Genomic DNA, 11,030 nt, shown 5'->3' with positions numbered 1-11,030 from the left:
AATAAGTATATGTAATAATAAATAAATAAATATATATATTATAAGAAATAAGATATACATATTTGTAATAATTCTGTGATAATGCTTCCTGTACTGAATAACATGCAAAACTCCTTTATACGAATTCAACAAACTGATGTTTCATTCTGTACGAAGTATTAAAACGAATAAATTAATGTTTTATTACATACAGATTGTTAAAATTAATAAGCTACAAAGTATAAAAACACACATCTTTTTACATTTAAGATTAGAAATAATTTTTATAAAATTTTGATTATAATATGTCCTACACATATCCCATCTCATGTTATTATGTATTTTTTTATATGCAGAAAATTCTTAAAAAGTTGCGAACAGATAAAAACGTAAATAATCCCCATCCCAATATCTTTATCATGAAATCTAGATCATAAGATTGTCTTCCACAGACTCACGCCTGGAAATATTTTCCACCAAAGTACCTTCAATTTTTCGCTCACCACGTAAGTTCCTAAAAATCGCACCTCGTCAAACCAGTCCATTACTTTTTAATTAACTCCACTCTAGAGAATGGCGACACATACGTGTCCTCGATGCCATCATTCCCTTTCTGCACGTACATGTACGTATTCGCCGAAAAGGATGATAAGTCTGCACACGGAGAAATCGCGTACTCGCTCTCGAGGATGTGTGTACTTGTACGTGCGCATGTATCAAGATCCCTTCACAGAGGTCCACGATATAACAGAGCGTGTATCTGACAGTACCTAACGTGCTTTCGAAAGCGCTCATTAGTCACTGAAATGCGGTCGCGAAGTGACAACTCGTACGTGGAATATTATACGGTCGAAGAACTTCCGCTGTGTCGTATCGCGCGAGCAATGCGCGTCCTCTTGCGCATGCACCGTTCACCGTCTCTCTGTTTCTAACTTTCGCATTATACGCCCTTTGTCCGCGATTCGACAGTTTCGACAGTTTCGCAATGGAACGTGAGAATGCGGCGCCGCGGCCAGGGGAAGCCGCTTGCAAACGACGTTAAAGTTCGATCGGTCGGCCGCATCTGGGGCCACCGAAATTTTTCTCTCGCCCTCGCTTCCCTACGTGTATATGCACGAAAGGGTACACGAGTACGCAAAAGTGCATACCAGCTTCGATTCCCGTGGTTTACCGGCTAAACACTATAATCAATTGTAAATCTTCGCCGAAACAGTTCGAATCGAAAGAATTCGAACAAAAGATTGCATCTCGTTTCCTTGTAACGCACCCTTTAAGTGCTTGGCCGTACGTAATACGGATAATATATTAAATATCCTAAAAGAATACTTGTTGTTTTATACAAATTTTACTATCGCGCCAAATAGAAAAGATACATAAATGCAAAGATTGCTGCGTTGCGATAAATATCTACTTAAGAAACAAGTTATAATAGGAAGAAAATATCATTATATAATTTGCGATACAGACTTAAAAATATTATCTTCTATTCAAAATTGCAGAAGGAATTTAAAAATTAACAAAAGGAAATCTTAAAATATACACAAAACACATATATCGATGTTCAAGTCATAAGGAAGGTAAAAATCTTTTCGGCTATTTTAGCGAGCATTCGAACGACTAATAAAAGTATTTCTGTCTGTAGTGATAAAAGATGTACAATATCCTTAATTTAATATACACTTGATTTTCATAATTTTCTTCGAAGAATCTCTGCTAATTGCTTACATTAATCTACATTAATCTATAATAGCGAGATGAATCAATAAATACCCTTCTCGTTTTAATTCTCGATTCCATCACACTAAAGATTAAATCTTGCTTATTTTTTTTATAAGGGAACGATTAGATTCGCTTGTAGTTTCCTTATGGTGAATTATAATCGTATAAGATACACGAGAATTGATAAAATTTGGAGGATTAAAAGCTGATTATGATAAGATAATTTGAAAATTGATATTTGACTGGAATTATCGTTGATCTACACTACTGAACGTAGATACGGTGACTTGTACTCTTACAGGCATGTGTTAAGCTGGCTGTAGTCAAAGTATATACTATGTAGGTTGGCTTAAACTTACTATACAGTATGATGAGTTGGATTTGAGTTAAGTTAAGATTAGAACCGCGTTAATTCTACATTAAGTGTAAGTTAGTTTTGCATTATACTATTAAAGCGTCACTTCACCTTGTTTAGAGGGATTGAATATAGATCTAAGAAGGATGAGATATATATACAACTATCTTTGAGATCCCCTTTAATGTGTATGTAGGTCTTTAAAGCATAAGACATAGAGAATTTGAAAGGAAAAAAGATTTTTTTTGGTCCTATAATACAAATTAAGTTAAAACTCATTCAATATTGCCTATAAAATTATATTTATTATTTCACAGCTGTATAATCCGATAAAACAAAAGATTTTCCATTCAGAAAGCACACAAGTTAGAAATTAAATGAAAACCTCAAGTTCCACGTTTTTCACTTTTGCCACCTGTTATACCAACATGTAACACTGTACGTTTCTACACTTCATTTTCTATTTCCCTTCACACACTTTATAAAGACTTAACGACATCAGCTTGATTTTCCACTTCCCTTGATACTATCTTCGTGTGAATAAACGTGCTCCGTAATTTTATTATATTTAATATACAGAGTGACACTGCTGAAGAAAGATGCCACAACATGATTATTGTTGCGCGAAGTCTATATGTCGCTTCCAGCTCGCGGTAGTTCGCCGCCAACGTAATGAGCAAGAGATTAGGAATTCAAACGCAAAGAGGTGCCGTATAAAGGAATCAGAAGAGCGACTCACACTTTGGCGTAGCTTCGTGAGATCCAAGTAGCCTCGTCTCGTCTCGAGGCAGAGGGGTTACGAACATTATCGGAAAATCCGACGGAACGTCGGTCGTCAGGGCCAGGTAAGAGACTCGTGAGCAAGTTTAAGCACGATGTTTGTCCACTGATATAGAATCAGCTTCTGTGAGATCCGAAATGCTTTCGCGTTCCATCACACGGAAATACAAACTCCTTTGCTTCGATATTTTGACTGAACGTGTCTCTTTGGGTGTTCTTGCGAAAGATTCCTTCCTACTGGATTTAGCAGGAATCTCTCTGCATAAACTGTAAATACGTCGTCACTGAATATTTCAGTTTGTTCGAATATTTAGGTCTTTATTTGGAAATATTTGGTTTAGGAAATTGTTTATTAGATTGGTAGAAACTAAATAGTGTTCTATATATTTGTTAAATTGAAGAAAAATAAATAGCTTATTATAGATTTATTAAATTGGACAATATATGGTCAATTAAAATATTCGCTGCTAATGACGTATATTCATTGTTGTGTTCATTAAATCATTTAAAATTTAATTGTCAAATTATAAATAATATTACTGGATCGTTTTATGAAAAATTAGTTGAAATAACAGGCAACATAACGAACAATGATATTAAAGCGAATATTATCATACAAGTTAAAAATATTTTTGATGGAAAAGGTACGTTCGATAGCTCCTGGAAAAGAATTATCCATTTCAGCATCAACGATTCACAACAATTCATTGTGATAGACTTTCGCTGCTCATAATTATTTTTGAAGAATGAAAAAGAGAGTGAAGCTTGCAAAATATCGTAAGATATCGTGTCCGTTTCTGTTAATTCCTTGACGTCGACACGAACGTGCTATGAGCTTTGCCGACAAAGATCTCACGTAGTTCTTCTGTGTGTTCCGAACTTAACATATTGTAATATTGAAATATAATATAATGTATATTTAACTATCTTCGATCTGAGTAGAAGTGAAGTGAAGTTAGAATTTAAATTAAATTTTATTACAAATTCACGTACTCGTATTATATAATCTGCTCTTATTAAGCCGGGTTTGTAATTCATGTTACGAGTATGGCTTTATAAAATACAAGAGTTTTACACATTTTTATGGAAATTTTTTAATTATCGTTGAAATATTACGAATTAAATGATCAGTATTTTGAGTACTGGCGACATAACATTATCAAATGCGTCCGTATGTAGAACAGTTCAGTTATTTATTTGAAGCATGTTTAATACGACGCGAAATATCGTTGGAAAGTGCACGATAAAAGTTGCATTTCATGCTTTCAGAGCTTGTGAATTTATTATTAGTTTTAAAAAATAAAAAGGTGAAGTATCCTATGACACACCCATTTATTGCACTTAGAACTCCATTATACGTTTCGATTTTTCAATCACAACTTTTTTTAACGCACTTGAACCTAATTTGTGTAAGATGAATATAGGCTTACTAAATAAAATTTGCATTTTAAACTACCTCTTCATACATTCCTGTTCAGACAAAATAATTGAAATAAATGGAGAATGAAATTACATTTAATCACTGTAATATATATATGTGTGTGTGTAATGTACCTAATCTTATAAATTAACATAATTTATTTTATTTAAAAGATACGATTTGTACAAACAAATCTTAACCACATTTTTAATTGAGTATTGCATAAAGCGCCACACACATTGTTAGGTTTACTATCGGTTTGATTTTAAAGTGCTTTTTCTACATATAAAATACTAGTTAATAATGAAATTCATATTTTTTATGCACGTCTGCTAGACAAGTTAACGAAGCAGTATATTTTAGTGGGCGACAGATCGTGTTGTGCTCAACGAGCATATTTTGTTTCCATGGTGACATTAATTATTTGAGCTTCTTGAAATATAAGCCTGTTTGTTTGCAAAATTTGTCAACTGGAGACACTAGATTCTGAAATAATCTTTTGTCATCTTCAGTTATGAAAATTTATCACTAAACTATATCTAATAATAATTTACGGAGAGATAATAAAAACTAAATCCAATTGGTTTTAAGTGATCATTGGATGGTAAAAATGTGTAATGCATTTGAAATACGCGAAGGTCTCGTTTATATAAGATTTACATAAGTTAGTATAATTGAAATAACAAAACCCAAATAACTCCGTCTTTCAAAAATAACCCGAGCTTAAAATCAACAGTGTCGCGATATTGACATTTTTATCAAAAGAAAATTACCTTCTTTCTTTTCTTGTTGAAGTCGTCCTTAAGAAATGTTTCAACATGCAATTAACATGACCAACATGGTCGTCCTAAAATTTAGTTTATGTAATCAAGTATAACCGAATTTTATTTCAGGATCATCCATTTACTTTTAAAGTAAAACTCGCGTAAATACGAGTAATATTGTCAAATAGAAGAATTGAACGGAATAAATTTTAGTTGAAATTTATATCAGAAATATTTCATAAGTTAACCAATGATCGTTCGCATTCGCGTATTTAATACATACAGAAGGATTTTAAATTTTTGTATTAATATATTATGTTCAATGTATTTTATTAGCACAGATGGACATTTTATAGTAATTTAACAATGAAACCAAAACTGTTATTATTTCAGAATATATGTTAATAGCCATAATTTTAAGAAGGAGATAAATTTATAATATTTAGCAGATCTGACCTATAATACAATTCTAGTGAATCTAAAGTATGGATAAAAAATTAATCAAATTTAGGTTAACGCGAGAAATATTATATAGGAATAAACCAAGTATACATATGTACAGATAAATCAATAACACGTGAAATAAGGGTTGCATAACCCTATGTAACTATGAAGCATATAGTTCACAGAGAAGTTATGAAATAATAACAATGTTTGTCAGAATTTAATTGAAGACTTTGTTTCAAACATTAGTTTGAATAATATTCAATGTCTACGAGATTTCAAAATGATTTTAAAACGTTAGATTAAATAAGAAGTGGAAACAATGGAACGAAGTAACTTCTTAGCAGTGTAATTCTCACTTCCTAGAGAATTATTCACGCGCCAAATAGAAAGAACGAGATGATAGTCGTAATGAGAATTGAGATAATATCCCCCCACAAGAACTTCGAAAGACACAGTCTTAATAATAAAATAATATGTTTTATTACTTGTACTATTTCTAAAATATATGCTATTAATAATCGAGAAGCTTTCCCCGAACAGAGCCCATGGGTCTACAATAAATTTATAGGTGGTGGGGATATCTTTTAGTCAAATAGTTAAAATATTATGAAGTTTTTCTTGATTTTTTTAAAACATCAGTTTTCATTTAATCTAGCAGAACAAAACTCTTCAGAAACCTTATCATAAAACTATTATTATCATTTTAAACATGATCAAATTTAAAAAACTAGAACTGAAGCTTCCTCAAAATTTACTCAATTCGCTACTTTGTCTTGTGGACCCTTTTAAAAGCTCTTCGTAATTATGTGATATAAGTAAATATTATACTAATTGATAACTTCTTGTAACATAAGCTTATGGAAATCTTACACAAGATCAATGATACTACTTAAAATATAAAATGTAGATAGCTACATATGAAATGCTATTGCCGTGTAAACGTCAATCATACTTCGATTCGACTAATACCCTGTCTTGAATCCAGGTCACTTACTCGAACACGACTCATCCATCCGGTCTTAATTAACTTAACTGTTTGTGATATACAGTTGTTTCTTCTTAAATGATATGGTCGTGATTGCCAGATTTCTTTTAGATCAGCTTAAGTCATTTATGCCAAACCAGTCGGATAAGTGGAGAACGATTATCACGATGATCACGATAGTTTTTCCCAAATCTAATTTTGAAGGATTGAATTCTTACGAGTTGATGATAGTTCCCTCACTGCGTCTATAGAATCTGATGAATATACTATTTACTCTCTTATGTTTGCATGTATTTGTTATTAACTTTACGAACAAAATAATGTTTTAATCGTAATTAATCTCTTGGAAATAATATAGATACAAGAATTTAACAAATCATAATTATTCTTTTCTTTTTATTGAGGTTTATTTCTTCTATCTGTGGTTTTTTATTTCGTTTTATTTTATAATAATGTTTACATATTATAAATTAATCTTTAGGATATTTCTACACTGAACTATAATCAAATCGTAGAGTTAAACGAATAGTATCTTAATTGTTTTGATAAATCTATAAATGTTTAGCATTTTATTTAAAAATTGTACCAATCTAACAATATTGTACATTGGTGTGTTAATTCAAGGAAATAAATAATTTTATGTGGTAATAAGTGACATAATGTCTCTAATTTAAAATTCAATTATATTTTACAATTTTTTTAGAAGAATTTCTACTGATCGCATACATTAATCTATAACAACTAGAGGAATCGTTAAATGTCGTTCTATATTTTCATATGCACTTTAGTTGAATACCATGTTATCTATAATCAGTGATCTGTCGATGTTGATCGGCAAACACGGATTAATTAGATGTGATATGCTACAATATATGCATTGCAGTTGAAGGCCGTTCAGATGTCATCTTGCGTTATTCATCTGAGCTTAATGAACATAATAATTGTGTTCACTAATTATATGTTTCTTAAAGAGCACCAACCAACCTATTTATTTGTAAATTACACAAAAATATCTATTCTTGAAATAAAATGGAAAGTTAGCAATGAATTGATATTTATGACCAGTTTTTAATATTCACATTTATTGGATTAAAATTTTTAGACAAACTGTTTGACCTATATCCACGATATTTTTGAAAATGAGGAAATATTAGTGATACATGTCACAATTGAAAATAGATTTTATGATAATAATTTCTCGTTTTTTCTGAATCTCAATTATTTATAATTAGGTTACGTTGAAAAATGAAAAAGAATTTTTGTTGTTCCAGATCGAGATCTGGAATTGTATTCAACGTTAAACAAGCAAATTAAAGATGCTGTGGAAAAAACACGTGGAAATTCTTGGTTGAGAAAATAGAGAAGAAGTCACGTTGACATTATAAACGCAATTCACGTCGCTGTTCTTAACGCGCCATCGAGCACACGTTTTCACTTTTCTGGCATCATGTGAGCTAACAAAAATTCCCGTATCTCTCTCCTTTTAAAAATCACTGACGCATAATATTAGTTTCAATAAAATATTATACAAATACACTACGAAAATGTTGACAAGTATCGAAAGTAAAATAATATCAGTCTATATTGTACAATATTTCGAACATATATTATGTATATAGAATATATAGAATATTCATTTCTAAGGTTCTCGATTTATAAAAATTATTTTTAGAATTAAATTTTCAACATATAGAGTCGATCAATGTGACTTCAAATGACTTGTAGGATCGTTGAATTGTTAGGATTGTTGAATAAAGATGAGCAATATCGGTAGAAAAATTTCTCGTTAAATGAAGAGCAGTAATTCAAACGAAATTAAAAGAAGTAGCCACTGTGTATCAATATAAATCCAAAATACAAATGTTAAGTCGGTGGTAGGAGATTTAAAATTCACCGAACTGCGCTGCGAGATATTCTTTTGTGAAACTCGTGCGAGTGAAGGTAGATCAGCTTGTTAATAAGAACCTTCTACTGGCGATTCGCATCTACCTCCTTGAAAGACGTTTAGAGGCCGCAGGGTGATCTTGTGCAGCATCTACTTATAATAATCACGCCATAAATTTTCTGAAGAAACCGATTGATGTTCTGCAAAAAAAAATCCTGCATCAGCGAAGCAGATAATATTAGTAAACTTTCTCTGTAAGCGCGTAATTTGTTTTGTCTTCTGCCATGGTTAAATCGGATTGCTCGGTTTATATCCAGCACAATAATGAGGTGAGATGGAAAAGTACGAGCGTGTTTCAGAGTTTCAAGTTTGATACAAATTCTATCAACATCTTACTTTAAAAAGACAGCCAGGGACTCACAGTATACGTACAATACATATCCAGAATCGATATCTCGAAAAATATATAACGAACATAACAATAATAAATTTTATGAAATTTCATAACGTCTTGCCACATTTTAAGTTTTTCGATATCGAAAAAGTATTTGTTGAAACTTTCGTGGTCATGGGTGGTACGTCATTTGTAGTAGACAAAATATTTCTATATATAGATAGAGTTAACTTTGATTTTTCCAGATACCTGTTTGTTTTAAGTGCAATTCTATGATTTTTAATTTATGACCTTTGACTTTATGTAGTAACGCGAAGATCGAAGAAAAATATGATAATGTACTCGTAAATAATCTTGAAACGTCTTGATGAGCAACATTTGTGGCGTAATTTATGTACGAATGTTGATTTCATTCAGCACAACAATCCATTCAAACGAGAGAGCATAAATGTTCGGAAGTTGATGAAGAGCATTTTGTGCACCTAATATAACATTTTGATACTGTTGATAGATTTGAAGATTTTATATATTTCACAAGATATTATTATATCTTACATATTTTTCTCGCACGTTTTAAATAATTATCAAGTTAAAAATATAACATTTTGATAAATTTGGTAATTCTAATAAACATCTGTCGCAAAGTATACTTCATTTGTTTGGTAGAAAATTAATTACCGAATTTTCCTACATACGTTATCACTTAAATAAAACATACAACGACGGTTCTGCAAGGAAGTCCGAACATTGCGTGTTCCCACACGAATTATGCTCCAGACGTGACAAACGATAATTAAATTTAAGATAAAGTTTAATTGTAGCTCCAAGTTTAACTTTATCTTATAGGATTGAAGATCGTTTAATGCAAAATGTGTACAATATTTTTCTATTTTCTATCTATCCTAGTAATTTCGCTCTGAATAGCTAAATTCGATTTTACTAACAAGATCATCGAGAAATTACGTTAAAATCAATATGATTATAAGTTGTCGAAGCTTGTCAAAAAAGAAAACTGAAGAAGAATTCATTTCACAAAGATAAGAGATATATAACGTGACAAATGTATTTTAAATTATATCTGCGTAAAATCAAATTTTATCTAACGCAATTGTGATAGCTCCTTCTTAAATATTAATTAAAACAAACCCCTGTTATATACCCAAAAAATAAGAACATTAAAACCTACATTCCAGTACTAATTGAAAAAAAAAGAGACGTGAAACTTCACATCTCCATTGCACGTGACCCATTCATTTTCACGTTTCAAGGATTACTATACGCTTGACAAATAAACGGAAGCAATAAATCAAAGTGTCCATGTATGATGCGTCGCTGTCAGTCTATCCAAATCTCAAGAATTACAATACGAATAGGACTATGGTCATAATCAATGCGTGTCCTGACTAATACGCCAAAGCAATGAAATGTGTACTAGATTACTAAGAAAGGGATTAATCAAATTGAAGTTTGTATTCGAATAACGTAACGCACAAAATACAATAAGAAAAAATGTATGAAAGCTACTATTTACAATACTTGGACAAAAATAATGAATTAATGACTACGTGGTGACAATCACAATTCTTTGGTTAATTCTCTCCCCGTTGAAAATTTAAAATGTACTAGCGCTACATAATTAGATAACAACATATAAAATATATTATAAAAAAAAGAATACAATAGAGTAGCTAATATAAAATATCATGAAGGATATAATAATACGAATGTTTAAATTGCTATAATCGATGAATATGCATAACCAAAATCTTACTTTATTATGTATAATCAATAAATTTTTATGTCATGATATCTAACATAGGGAGTAGGCATATATCATTGTGAGTATTTGATTTTGTGAGTCTTAATTTTCAAATTGTTAAATTCTTAAGAACACGCATTCGTTGTAACCATTTATCGTTACCTTTGGTATTTCACCCCCATTCTCGAGAAACTTAACATCCCTACAGTACATAGTGCTCCCGGCGCAACCCGGTGCCCACTTCCGGTATGTGGCATGCATCCCACTCAGGGATATCGATATTGAAACGTAAAAAAGATTCAATCAGTCGCGAAGTTTCATCGCCAATCAATCACCCCTTCCCTGGGGTTTCTATCCAGCTTTAGGACGTGAAAGCTCTCTCGCGCGCGCAGCCTGCACTGGCGCGGCTGATCGCGACGACGACGCTAAAATGGCCGAGGGGGTGAAACGAATAGAGGCCGAGGAGGGGACGAAGGAGAGAGAAACGAGCTTTCGGGTTGCATGACCGAGTCGACGCACTGGAAGCTTTCCGTGCTTGCGGCG

This window comes from Bombus huntii, chromosome 5, assembly GCF_024542735.1.
Source record: "Bombus huntii isolate Logan2020A chromosome 5, iyBomHunt1.1, whole genome shotgun sequence".
NCBI classification, from domain to species: domain Eukaryota; kingdom Metazoa; phylum Arthropoda; class Insecta; order Hymenoptera; family Apidae; genus Bombus; species Bombus huntii.
This window is presented reverse-complemented; position numbering follows the sequence as displayed.